The 13446-nt window shown below is 43.6% G+C and overlaps 1 long non-coding RNA gene across 5 annotated transcripts in view; it reads left to right on the plus strand.

The window, feature by feature from the left end:
• The window catches only part of LOC307181500, a 429076-nt gene that overhangs the window by 142772 nt on the left and 272858 nt on the right, over positions 1-13446 (plus strand). The window lies entirely within an intron of this gene.

The raw sequence follows: 13446 nt of genomic DNA on the forward strand, positions 1-13446 counted from the left end.
TGTTTTAGCTGAAGGAAGAATACCTTAAACCTGGAGAGTTCAGACCCGTGTAATGGGTACCATGCAATATGACTTCAAAGGGTCTTCATTTGCTCACCGAACCTCTCCAATCCTATCACTGCTGCGTTTATGCCCCTGTACACATGCTTGATTCTCTTTCGGAGACATAGCAATCCATAGGTTTTAAGATACTTACTAGTCAGGTACATTCTTAGGCGTTTAATATGCGGTGTTGAGTCCATTTCGTTGAGCAAGGAGTAGCTCTTGTCTATTCCATATTTGACTTAAGGAACTTTATCTGTGCTCATTTCAATCTCTGGTTTTATGCAGCACCCCAACTCACCTTTACCCTTAAGCAAGCATAAGTTGGTTTTCTAAATTTGAGACCCTGTTCTGTTCTGTAATTCAGTTCCTGTGTAGCCAAGTTTACATTCCGTGTATTACTGATATCTTATGATGTTTCTTTTTCTGTGTGACTTACTTCAGTTAGAATCATCATACCTGAATCCACTCATTGTGCTGCTAAGGGCCTGATGACACAGATTTCATTGCTGAGTGATATTGCTTTGTAAGTAAATACCACAACTTCTTTATCCATTTTTCACTTTCTGCGATGTTGAACTTGTACTGTAAACGAGGTTCTTGTAAACAGAGCCGTTCCAAACTTTGGGGTGGCTGTGTCTTTTTGATTTTAATTTCCCTAAGCTATAGGACCATAAGTGGAAGTGCCCTAGGTTCTGTTGCTTTGTTTTTTAGATGTTTCAGGAAACACCATACACGTCTCCCGAGTGGTTGTTGGCAATTTACATCCCGCCCATCAGCATAACAAGGCTCCCAGTTCTCCATGGCCTGTCTTGTCTTTCTGGATTTTACACTTTTACCAGATGGCCCTTTTGACCGGGGGGAAGTGAGACTTCATTGTAGTGCAGATTTCCTTTGCAAGCTTGCTTGGTTGGCCAAAAAGGGCGTATGCGTTTTTTCCTGAATATATTCAGGAAAAAACGCATACGCCCTTTTTGGCCAAGTGCATCATTGTGACGTTCTGCCTCTTTTCCTATGCTTTCAATGCAATTCCAGTCTACCTCCTGAAATCGGTTTCCTGCAATTCTGCCCCGCTTTCAAGTCCTCTTGGCAGCCTTACTTCAGTCTATTTTTGGACGATAGCTGTCATTTATAACTCTGCAGGTTTGTGAATTACAGTGCCCCTGAGCTCCTTTCTTCAACTCGCTTTCTTGTGACCTGGCCGCAACACCGCAGGATGGCTTCAGGCCCTAATCTGGTTCTGGCACGGCACGCTGAGCCTTTGGTTAATTCCTCTTCCTGGTGAGAAATGAGAGTTAAATTTGCCCGTCCAGACACCTCCAGCTAGTCTCTCATTGGTTCTCGCTACTCCTGTTCATCTTCCGCAGAAATTGCAAACTGGGCCAAACAGGAGGTTAAAGGGACTGACTCTCCAAGTCGGGAGAGTGTTAGTAAAGCGTCTGGAATGTTGCACCCGAGTACCAGGGGAGGAAAACTGAGACATATTTGAACACGTCTCCCGATCACATGGTTGATCATACTCTAGGTTCCACATGCATGTTTTAGCTGAAGGAAGAATACCTTAAACCTGGAGAGTTGAGACCCGTGTAATGCGTACCATGCAATATGACTTCAAAGGGTTTTCATTTGCTCACCGAACCTCTCCAATCCTATCACTGCTGCGTTTATGCCCCTGTACACATGCTTGATTCTCTTTTGGAGACATAGCAATCCATAGGTTTTCCGATACTTACTAGTCAGGTACATTCTTAGGCGTTCAATATGCGGTGTTGAGTCCATTTCTTTGAGCAAGGAGTAGCTCTTGTCTATTCCATATTTGACTTAAGGAACTTTATCTGTGCTCATTTCAATCTCTGGTTTTATGCAGCACCCCAACTCACCTTTACCCTTAAGCAAGCATAAGTTGGTTTTCTAAATTTGAGACCCTGTTCTGTTCTGTAATTCAGTTCCTGTGTAGCCAAGTTTACATTCCGTGTATTACTGATATCTTATGATGTTTCTTTTCTGTGTGACTTATTTCAGTTAGAATCATCATACCTGAATCCACTCATTGTGCTGCTACGGGCCTGATGACACAGATTTCATTGCTGAGTGATATTGATTTGTAAGTAAATACCACAACTTCTTTATCCATTTTTCACTTTCTGCGATGTTGAACTTGTACTGTAAACGAGGTTCTTGTAAACAGAGCCGTTCGAAAGTTTGGGGTGGCTGTGTCTTTTTGATTTTAATTTCCCTAAGCTATAGGACCATAAGTGGCAGTGCCCTAGGCTCTGTTGCTTTGTTTTTTAGATGTTTCAGGAAACACCATACACTTCTCCCGAGTGTCTGTTGGCAACTTACATCCCGCCCATCAGCATAACAAGGCTCCCAGTTGTCCATGGCCTGTCCTGCCTTTCTGGATTTTACACTTTTTTCAGATGGCCCTTTTGACCGGGGGGAAGTGAGACTTCATTGTAGTGCAGATTTCCTTTGCAAGCTTGCTTGGTTGGCCAAAAAGGTCGTATGCGTTTTTTCCTGAATATATTCAGGAAAAAACGCATATGCCCTTTTGGCAAAGTGCATCATTGTGGACGTTCTGCCTCTTTTCCTACGCTTTCAATGCAATTCCAGTCTACCTCCTGAAATCGGTAACCTGCAATTCTGCCCCGCTTTCAAGTCCTCTTGGCAGCCTTACTTCAGTCTATTTTTGGACGATAGCTGTCATTTATAACTCTGCAGGTTTGTGAATTACAGTGCCCCTGAGCTCCTTTCTTCAACTCGCTTTCTTTTGAGCTGGCCGCAACACCGCAGGATGGCTTTAGGTCCTAATCTGGTTCCAGTACAGCACGCTGAGCCTTTGGTTATTTCCTCTTCCTGGTGGGAAATGAGAGTTAAATTTGCCCGTCCAGACACCTCCAGCTAGTCTCTCATTGGTTCTCGCTATTCCTGTTCATCTTCCGCAGAAATTGCAAACTGGGCCAAACAGGAGGTTAAAGGGACTGACTGTCCAAGTCGGGAGAGTGTTAGTAAAGCGTCTGGAATGTTGCACCCGAGTACCAGGGTACGAAAACTGAGACATATTTGAACACGTCTCCCGATCACATGGTTGATCATACTCTAGGTTCCACATGCATGTTTTAGCTGAAGGAAGAATACCTTAAACCTGGAGAGATCAGACCCGTGTAATGGGTACCATGCAATATGACTTCAAAGGGTCTTCATTTGCTCACCGAACCTCTCCAATCCTATCACTGCTGCGTTTATGCCCCTGTACACACGCTTGATTCTCTTTTGGAAACATAGCAATCCATAGGTTTTAAGATACTTACTAGTCAGGTACATTCTTAGGCATTTAATATGGGGTGTTGAGTCCATTTCGTTGAGCAAGGAGTAGCTCTTGTCTATTCCATATTTGGCTTAAGGAACTTTATCTGTGCTCATTTCAATCTCTGGTTTTATGCAGCACCCCAACTCACCTTTCCCCTTAAGCAAGCATAAGTTGGTTTTCTAAATTTGAGACCCTGTTCTGTTCTGTAATTCAGTTCCTGTGTAGCCAAATTTCCATTCCGTGTATTACTGATATCTTATGATGTTTCTCTTTCTGTGTGACTTATTTCAGTTAGAATCATCATACCTGAATCCACTCATTGTGATGCTAAGGGCCTGATGACATAGATTTCATTGCTGAGTGATATTGCTTTGTAAGTAAATACCACAACTTCTTTATCCATTTTTCACTTTCTGCGATGTTGAACTTGTACTGTAAACGAGGTTCTTGTAAACAGAGGCGTCCCAAACTTTGGGGTGGCTGTGTCTTTTTGATTTTAATTTCCCTAAGCTATAGGACCATAAGTGGCAGTGCCCTAGGCTCTGTTGCTTTGTTTTTTAGATGTTTCAGGAAACACCATACACTTCTCCCAAGTGTCTGTTGGCAATTTACATCCCGCCCATCAGCATAACAAGGCTCCCAGTTCTCCATGGCCTGTCCTGCCTTTCTGGATTTTACACTTTTTTCAGATGGCCCTTTTGACCGGGGGGAAGTGAGACTTCATTGTAGTGCAGATTTCCTTTGCAAGCTTGCTTGGTTGGCCAAAAAGGGCGTATGCGTTTTTTCCTGAATATATTCAGGAAAAAACGCATACGCCCTTTTTGGCCAAGTGCATCATTGTGGACGTTCTGCCTCTTTTCCTATGCTTTCAATGCAATTCCAGTCTATCTCCTGAAATCGGTTTCCTGCAATTCTGCCCCGCTTTCAAGTCCTCTTGGCAGCCTTACTTCAGTCTATTTTTGGACGATAGCTGTCATTTATAACTCTGCAGGTTTGTGAATTACAGTGCCCCTGAGCTCCTTTCTTCAACTCGCTTTCTTGTGACCTGGCCGCAACACCGCAGGATGGCTTCAGGCCCTAATCTGGTTCCGGCCCGGCATGCTGAGCCTTTGGTTAATTCCTCTTCCTGGTGGGAAATGAGAGTTAAATTTGCCCGTCCAGACACCTCCAGCTAGTCTCTCATTGGTTCTCGCTATTCCTGTTCATCTTCCGTAGAAATTACAAACTGGGCCAAACAGGAGGTTAAAGGGACTGACTCTCCAAGTGGGGAGAGTGTTAGTAAAGCGTCTGGAATGTTGCACCCGAGTACCAGGGAAGGAAAACTGAGACATATTTGAACACGTCTCCCGTTCACATGGTTGATCATACTTGGGTTCCACATGCATGTTTTAGCTGAAGGAAGAATACCTTAAACCTGGAGAGTTGAGACCCGTGGAATGGGTACCATGCAATATGACTTCAAAGGGTCTTCATTTGCTCACCGAACCTCTCCAATCCTATCACTGCTGCGTTTATGCCCCTGTACACATGCTTGATTCTCTTTCGGAGACATAGCAATCCATAGGTTTTAAGATACTTACTAGTCAGGTACATTCTTAGGCGTTTAATATGCGGTGTTGAGTCCATTTCGTTGAGCAAGGAGTAGCTCTTGTCTATTCCATATTTGACTTAAGGAACTTTATCTGTGCTCATTTCAATCTCTGGTTTTATGCAGCACCCCAACTCACCTTTACCCTTAAGCAAGCATAAGTTGGTTTTCTAAATTTGAGACCCTGTTCTGTTCTGTAATTCAGTTCCTGTGTAGCCAAGTTTACATTCCGTGTATTACTGATATCTTATGATGTTTCTTTTTCTGTGTGACTTACTTCAGTTAGAATCATCATACCTGAATCCACTCATTGTGCTGCTACGGGCCTGATGACACAGATTTCATTGCTGAGTGATATTGCTTTGTAAGTAAATACCACAACTTCTTTATCCATTTTTCACTTTCTGCGATGTTGAACTTGTACTGTAAACGAGGTTCTTGTAAACAGAGCCGTTCCAAACTTTGGGGTGGCTGTGTCTTTTTGATTTTAATTTCCCTAAGCTATAGGACCATAAGTGGAAGTGCCCTAGGTTCTGTTGCTTTGTTTTTTAGATGTTTCAGGAAACACCATACACGTCTCCCGAGTGGTTGTTGGCAATTTACATCCCGCCCATCAGCATAACAAGGCTCCCAGTTCTCCATGGCCTGTCTTGTCTTTCTGGATTTTACACTTTTATCAGATGGCCCTTTTGACCGGGGGGAAGTGAGACTTCATTGTAGTGCAGATTTCCTTTGCAAGCTTGCTTGGTTGGCCAAAAAGGGCGTATGCGTTTTTTCCTGAATATATTCAGGAAAAAACGCATACGCACTTTTTGGCCAAGTGCATCATTGTGGACGTTCTGCCTATTTTCCTATGCTTTCAATGCAATTCCAGTCTACCTCCTGAAATCGGTTTCCTGCAATTCTGCCCCAATTTCAAGTCCTCTTGGCAGCCTTACTTCAGTCTATTTTTGGACGATAGCTGTCATTTATAAGTCTGCAGGTTTGTGAATTACAGTGCCCCTGAGCTCCTTTCTTCAACTCGCTTTCTTGTGACCTGGCCGCAACACCGCAGGATGGCTTCAGGCCCTAATCTGGTTCTGGCACGGCACGCTGAGCCTTTGGTTAATTCCTCTTCCTGGTGAGAAATGAGAGTTAAATTTGCCCGTCCAGACACCTCCAGCTAGTCTCTCATTGGTTCTCGCTACTCCTGTTCATCTTCCGCAGAAATTGCAAACTGGGCCAAACAGGAGGTTAAAGGGACTGACTCTCCAAGTCGGGAGAGTGTTAGTAAAGCGTCTGGAATGTTGCACCCGAGTACCAGGGGAGGAAAACTGAGACATATTTGAACACGTCTCCCGATCACATGGTTGATCATACTCTAGGTTCCACATGCATGTTTTAGCTGAAGGAAGAATACCTTAAACCTGGAGAGTTGAGACCCGTGTAATGCGTACCATGCAATATGACTTCAAAGGGTTTTCATTTGCTCACCGAACCTCTCCAATCCTATCACTGCTGCGTTTATGCCCCTGTACACATGCTTGATTCTCTTTTGGAGACATAGCAATCCATAGGTTTTCCGATACTTACTAGTCAGGTACATTCTTAGGCGTTCAATATGCGGTGTTGAGTCCATTTCTTTGAGCAAGGAGTAGCTCTTGTCTATTCCATATTTGACTTAAGGAACTTTATCTGTGCTCATTTCAATCTCTGGTTTTATGCAGCACCCCAACTCACCTTTACCCTTAAGCAAGCATAAGTTGGTTTTCTAAATTTGAGACCCTGTTCTGTTCTGTAATTCAGTTCCTGTGTAGCCAAGTTTACATTCCGTGTATTACTGATATCTTATGATGTTTCTTTTCTGTGTGACTTATTTCAGTTAGAATCATCATACCTGAATCCACTCATTGTGCTGCTACGGGCCTGATGACACAGATTTCATTGCTGAGTGATATTGCTTTGTAAGTAAATACCACAACTTCTTTATCCATTTTTCACTTTCTGCGATGTTGAACTTGTACTGTAAACGAGGTTCTTGTAAACAGAGCCATTCGAAAGTTTGGGGTGGCTGTGTCTTTTTGATTTTAATTTCCCTAAGCTATAGGACCATAAGTGGCAGTGCCCTAGGCTCTGTTGCTTTGTTTTTTAGATGTTTCAGGAAACACCATACACTTCTCCCGAGTGTCTGTTGGCAACTTACATCCCGCCCATCAGCATAACAAGGCTCCCAGTTGTCCATGGCCTGTCCTGCCTTTCTGGATTTTACACTTTTTTCAGATGGCCCTTTTGACCGGGGGGAAGTGAGACTTCATTGTAGTGCAGATTTCCTTTGCAAGCTTGCTTGGTTGGCCAAAAAGGGCGTATGCGTTTTTTCCTGAATATATTCAGGAAAAAACGCATACGCCCTTTTTGGCCAAGTGCATCATTGTGGATGTTCTGCCTCTTTTCCTATGCTTTCAATGCAATTCCAGTCGAACTCCTGAAATCGGTTTCCTGCAATTCTGCCCCGCTTTCAAGTCCTCTTGGCAGCCTTACTTCAGTCTATTTTTGGACGATAGCTGTCATTTATAACTCTGCAGGTTTGTGAATTACAGTGCCCCTGAGCTCCTTTCTTCAACTCGCTTTCTTGTGACCTGGCCGCAACACCGCAGGATGGCTTCAGGCCCTAATCTGGTTCGGGCCCGGCATGCTGAGCCTTTGGTTAATTCCTCTTCCTGGTGGGAAATGAGAGTTAAATTTGCCCGTCCAGACACCTCCAGCTAGTCTCTCATTGGTTCTCGCTATTCCTGTTCATCTTCCGCAGAAATTGCAAACTGGGCCAAACAGGAGGTTAAAGGGACTGACTCTCCAAGTCGGAAGAGTGTTAGTAAAGCGTCTGGAATGTTGCACCCGAGTACCAGGGGAGGAAAACTGAGACATATTTGAACACGTCTCCCGTTCACATGGTTGATCATACTCTGGGTTCCACATGCATGTTTTAGCTGAAGGAAGAATACCTTAAACCTGGAGAGTTGAGACCCGTGGAATGGGTACCATGCAATATGACTTCAAAGGGTCTTCATTTGCTCACCGAACCTCTCCAATCCTATCACTGCTGCTTTTATGCCCCTGTACACACGCTTGATTCTCTTTCGGAGACATAGCAATCCATAGGTTTTAAGATACTTACTAGTCAGGTACATTCTTAGGCGTTTAATATGCGGTGTTGAGTCCATTTCTTTGAGCAAGGAGTAGCTCTTGTCTATTCCATATTTGACTTAAGGAACTTTATCTGTGCTCATTTCAATCTCTGGTTTTATGCAGCACCCCAACTCACCTTTACCCTTAAGCAAGCATAAGTTGGTTTTCTAAATTTGAGACCCTGTTCTGTTCTGTAATTCAGTTCCTGTGTAGCCAAGTTTACATTCCGTGTATTAATGATATCTTATGATGTTTCTTTTCTGTGTGACTTATTTCAGTTAGAATCATCATACCTGAATCCACTCATTGTGCTGCTACGGGCCTGATGACACAGATTTCATTGCTGAGTGATATTGCTTTGTAAGTAAATACCACAACTTCTTTATCCATTTTTCACTTTCTGCGATGTTGAACTTGTACTGTAAACGAGGTTCTTGTAAACAGAGCCGTTCGAAAGTTTGGGGTGGCTGTGTCTTTTTGATTTTAATTTCCCTAAGCTATAGGACCATAAGTGGCAGTGCCCTAGGCTCTGTTGCTTTGTTTTTTAGATGTTTCAGGAAACACCATACACTTCTCCCGAGTGGTTGTTGGCAATTTACATCCCGCCCATCAGCATAACAAGGCTCCCAGTTCTCCATGGCCTGTCCTGCCTTTCTGGATTTTACACTTTTTTCAGATGGCCCTTTTGACCGGGGGGAAGTGAGACTTCATTGTAGTGCAGATTTCCTTTGCAAGCTTGCTTGGTTGGCCAAAAAGGGCGTATGCGTTTTTTCCTGAATATATTCAGGAAAAAACGCATACGCCCTTTTTGGCCAAGTGCATCATTGTGGACGTTCTGCCTCTTTTCCTATGCTTTCAATGCAATTCCAGTCTACCTCCTGAAATCGGTTTCCTGCAATTCTGCCCCGCTTTCAAGTCCTCTTGGCAGCCTTACTTCAGTCTATTTTTGGACGATAGCTGTCATTTATAACTCTGCAGGTTTGTGAATTACAGTGCCCCTGAGCTCCTTTCTTCAACTCGCTTTCTTGTGACCTGGCCGCAACACCGCAGGATGGCTTCAGGCCCTAATCTGGTTCCGGCACGGCACGCTGAGCCTTTGGTTAATTCCTCTTCCTGGTGGGAAATGAGAGTTAAATTTGCCCGTCCAGACACCTCCAGCTAGTCTCTCATTGGTTCTCGCTATTCCTGTTCATCTTCCGCAGAAATTGCAAACTGGGCCAAACAGGAGGTTAAAGGGACTGACTCTCCAAGTCGGAAGAGTGTTAGTAAAGCGTCTGGAATGTTGCACCCGAGTACCAGGGGAGGAAAACTGAGACATATTTGAACACGTCTCCCGTTCACATGGTTGATCATACTCTGGGTTCCACATGCATGTTTTAGCTGAAGGAAGAATACCTTAAACCTGGAGAGTTGAGACCCGTGGAATGGGTACCATGCAATATGACTTCAAAGGGTCTTCATTTGCTCACCGAACCTCTCCAATCCTATCACTGCTGCTTTTATGCCCCTGTACACACGCTTGATTCTCTTTCGGAGACATAGCAATCCATAGGTTTTAAGATACTTACTAGTCAGGTACATTCTTAGGCGTTTAATATGCGGTGTTGAGTCCATTTCTTTGAGCAAGGAGTAGCTCTTGTCTATTCCATATTTGACTTAAGGAACTTTATCTGTGCTCATTTCAATCTCTGGTTTTATGCAGCACCCCAACTCACCTTTACCCTTAAGCAAGCATAAGTTGGTTTTCTAAATTTGAGACCCTGTTCTGTTCTGTAATTCAGTTCCTGTGTAGCCAAGTTTACATTCCGTGTATTAATGATATCTTATGATGTTTCTTTTCTGTGTGACTTATTTCAGTTAGAATCATCATACCTGAATCCACTCATTGTGCTGCTACGGGCCTGATGACACAGATTTCATTGCTGAGTGATATTGCTTTGTAAGTAAATACCACAACTTCTTTATCCATTTTTCACTTTCTGCGATGTTGAACTTGTACTGTAAACGAGGTTCTTGTAAACAGAGCCGTTCGAAAGTTTGGGGTGGCTGTGTCTTTTTGATTTTAATTTCCCTAAGCTATAGGACCATAAGTGGCAGTGCCCTAGGCTCTGTTGCTTTGTTTTTTAGATGTTTCAGGAAACACCATACACTTCTCCCGAGTGGTTGTTGGCAATTTACATCCCGCCCATCAGCATAACAAGGCTCCCAGTTCTCCATGGCCTGTCCTGCCTTTCTGGATTTTACACTTTTTTCAGATGGCCCTTTTGACCGGGGGGAAGTGAGACTTCATTGTAGTGCAGATTTCCTTTGCAAGCTTGCTTGGTTGGCCAAAAAGGGCGTATGCGTTTTTTCCTGAATATATTCAGGAAAAAACGCATACGCCCTTTTTGGCCAAGTGCATCATTGTGGACGTTCTGCCTCTTTTCCTATGCTTTCAATGCAATTCCAGTCTACCTCCTGAAATCGGTTTCCTGCAATTCTGCCCCGCTTTCAAGTCCTCTTGGCAGCCTTACTTCAGTCTATTTTTGGACGATAGCTGTCATTTATAACTCTGCAGGTTTGTGAATTACAGTGCCCCTGAGCTCCTTTCTTCAACTCGCTTTCTTGTGACCTGGCCGCAACACCGCAGGATGGCTTCAGGCCCTAATCTGGTTCCGGCACGGCACGCTGAGCCTTTGGTTAATTCCTCTTCCTGGTGGGAAATGAGAGTTAAATTTGCCCGTCCAGACACCTCCAGCTAGTCTCTCATTGGTTCTCGCTATTCCTGTTCATCTTCCGCAGAAATTGCAAACTGGGCCAAACAGGAGGTTAAAGGGACTGACTCTCCAAGTCGGAAGAGTGTTAGTAAAGCGTCTGGAATGTTGCACCCGAGTACCAGGGGAGGAAAACTGAGACATATTTGAACACGTCTCCCATTCACATGGTTGATCATACTCTGGGTTCCACATGCATGTTTTAGCTGAAGGAAGAATACCTTAAACCTGGAGAGTTGAGACCCGTGGAATGGGTACCATGCAATATGACTTCAAAGGGTCTTCATTTGCTCACCGAACCTCTCCAATCCTATCACTGCTGCGTTTATTCCCCTGTACACACGCTTGATTCTCTTTTGGAGACATAGCAATCCATAGGTTTTAAGATACTTACTAGTCAGGTACATTCTTAGGCGTTTAATATGCGGTGTTGAGTCCATTTCGTTGAGCAAGGAGTAGCTCTTGTCTATTCCATATTTGGCTTAAGGAACTTTATCTGTGCTCATTTCAATCTCTGGTTTTATGCAGCAACCCAACTCACCTTTCCCCTTAAGCAAGCATAAGTTGGTTTTCTAAATTTGAGACCCTGTTCTGTTTTGGAATTCAGTTCCTGTGTAGCCAAGTTTACATTCCGTGTATTAGTGATATCTTATGATGTTTCTTTTTCTGTGTGACTTATTTCAGTTAGAATCATCATACCTGAATCCACTCATTGTGATGCTAAGGGCCTGATGACACAGATTTCATTGCTGAGTGATATTGCTTTGTAAGTAAATACCACAACTTCTTTATCCATTTTTCACTTTCTGCGATGTTGAACTTGTACTGTAAACGAGGTTCTTGTAAACAGAGCCGTTCCAAACTTTGGGGTGGCTGTGTCTTTTTGATTTTAATTTCCCTAAGCTATAGGACCATAAGTGGAAGTGCCCTAGGTTCTGTTGCTTTGTTTTTTAGATGTTTCAGGAAACACCATACACTTCTCCCGAGTGGTTGTTGGCAATTTACATCCCACCCATCAGCATAACAAGGCTCCCAGTTCTCCATGGCCTGTCCTGCCTTTCTGGATTTTACACTTTTTTCAGATGGCCCTTTTGACCGGGGGGAAGTGAGACTTCATTGTAGTGCAGATTTCCTTTGCAAGCTTGCTTGGTTGGCCAAAAAGGGCGTATGCGTTTTTTCCTGAATATATTCAGGAAAAAACGCATACGCCCTTTTTGGCCAAGTGCATCATTGTGGACGTTCTGCCTCTTTTCCTATGCTTTCAATGCAATTCCAGTCTACCTCCTGAAATCGGTTTCCTGCAATTCTGCCCCAATTTCAAGTCCTCTTGGCAGCCTTACTTCAGTCTATTTTTGGACGATAGCTGTCATTTATAACTCTGCAGGTTTGTGAATTACAGTGCCCCTGAGCTCCTTTCTTCAACTCGCTTTCTTGTGACCTGGCCGCAACACCGGAGTATGTCTTCAGGCCCTAATCTGGTTCGGGCCCGGCATGCTGAGCCTTTGGTTAATTCCTCTTCCTGGTGGGAAATGAGAGTTAAATTTGCCCGTCCAGACACCTCCAGCTAGCCTCTCATTGGTTCTCGCTATTCCTGTTCATCTTCCGCAGAAATTGCAAACTGGGCCAAACAGGAGGTTAAAGGGACTGACTCTCCAAGTCGGGGAGTGTTAGTAAAGCGTCTGGAATGTTGCACCCGAGTACCAGGGGAGGAAAACTGAGACATATTTGAACACGTCTCCCGATCACATGGTTGATCATACTCTGGGTTCCACATGCATGTTTTAGCTGAAGGAAGAATACCTTAAACCTGCAGAGTTGAGACCCGTGTAATGGGTACCATGCAATATGACTTCAAAGGGTCTTCATTTGCTCACCGAACCTCTCCAATCCTATCACTGCTGCGTTTATTCCCCTGTACACACGCTTGATTCTCTTTTGGAGACATAGCAATCCATAGGTTTTAAGATACTTACTAGTCAGGTACATTCTTAGGGGTGTAATATGGGGTTTTGAGTCCATTTCGATGAGCAAGGAGTAGCTCTTGTCTATTCCATATTTGGCTTAAGGAACTTTATCTGTGCTCATTTCAATCTCTGGTTTTATGCAGCACCCCAACTCACCTTTACCCTTAAGCAAGCATAAGTTGGTTTTCTAAATTTGAGACCCTGTTCTGTTCTGTAATTCAGTTCCTGTGTAGCCAAGTTTACATTCCGTGTATTACTGATATCTTATGATGTTTCTTTTTCTGTGTGACTTATTTCAGTTAGAATCATCATACCTGAATCCACTCATTGTGATGCTAAGTGTCTGATGACATAGAATTCATTGCTGAGTGATATTGCTTTCTAAGTAAATACCACAACTTCTTTATCCATTTTTCACTTTCTGCGATGTTGAACTTGTACTGTAAACGAGGTTCTTGTAAACAGAGGCGTCCCAAACTTTGGGGTGGCTGTGTCTTTTTGATTTTAATTTCCCTAAGCTATAGGACCATAAGTGGAAGTGCCCTAGGTTCTGTTGCTTTGTTTTTTAGATGTTTCAGGAAACACCATACACTTCTCCCGAGTGGTTGTTGGCATTTTACATCCCGC

Source organism: Stenella coeruleoalba, assembly GCF_951394435.1.
Source record: "Stenella coeruleoalba genome assembly, contig: scaffold_68, whole genome shotgun sequence".
NCBI classification, from domain to species: Eukaryota; Metazoa; Chordata; class Mammalia; order Artiodactyla; family Delphinidae; genus Stenella; species Stenella coeruleoalba.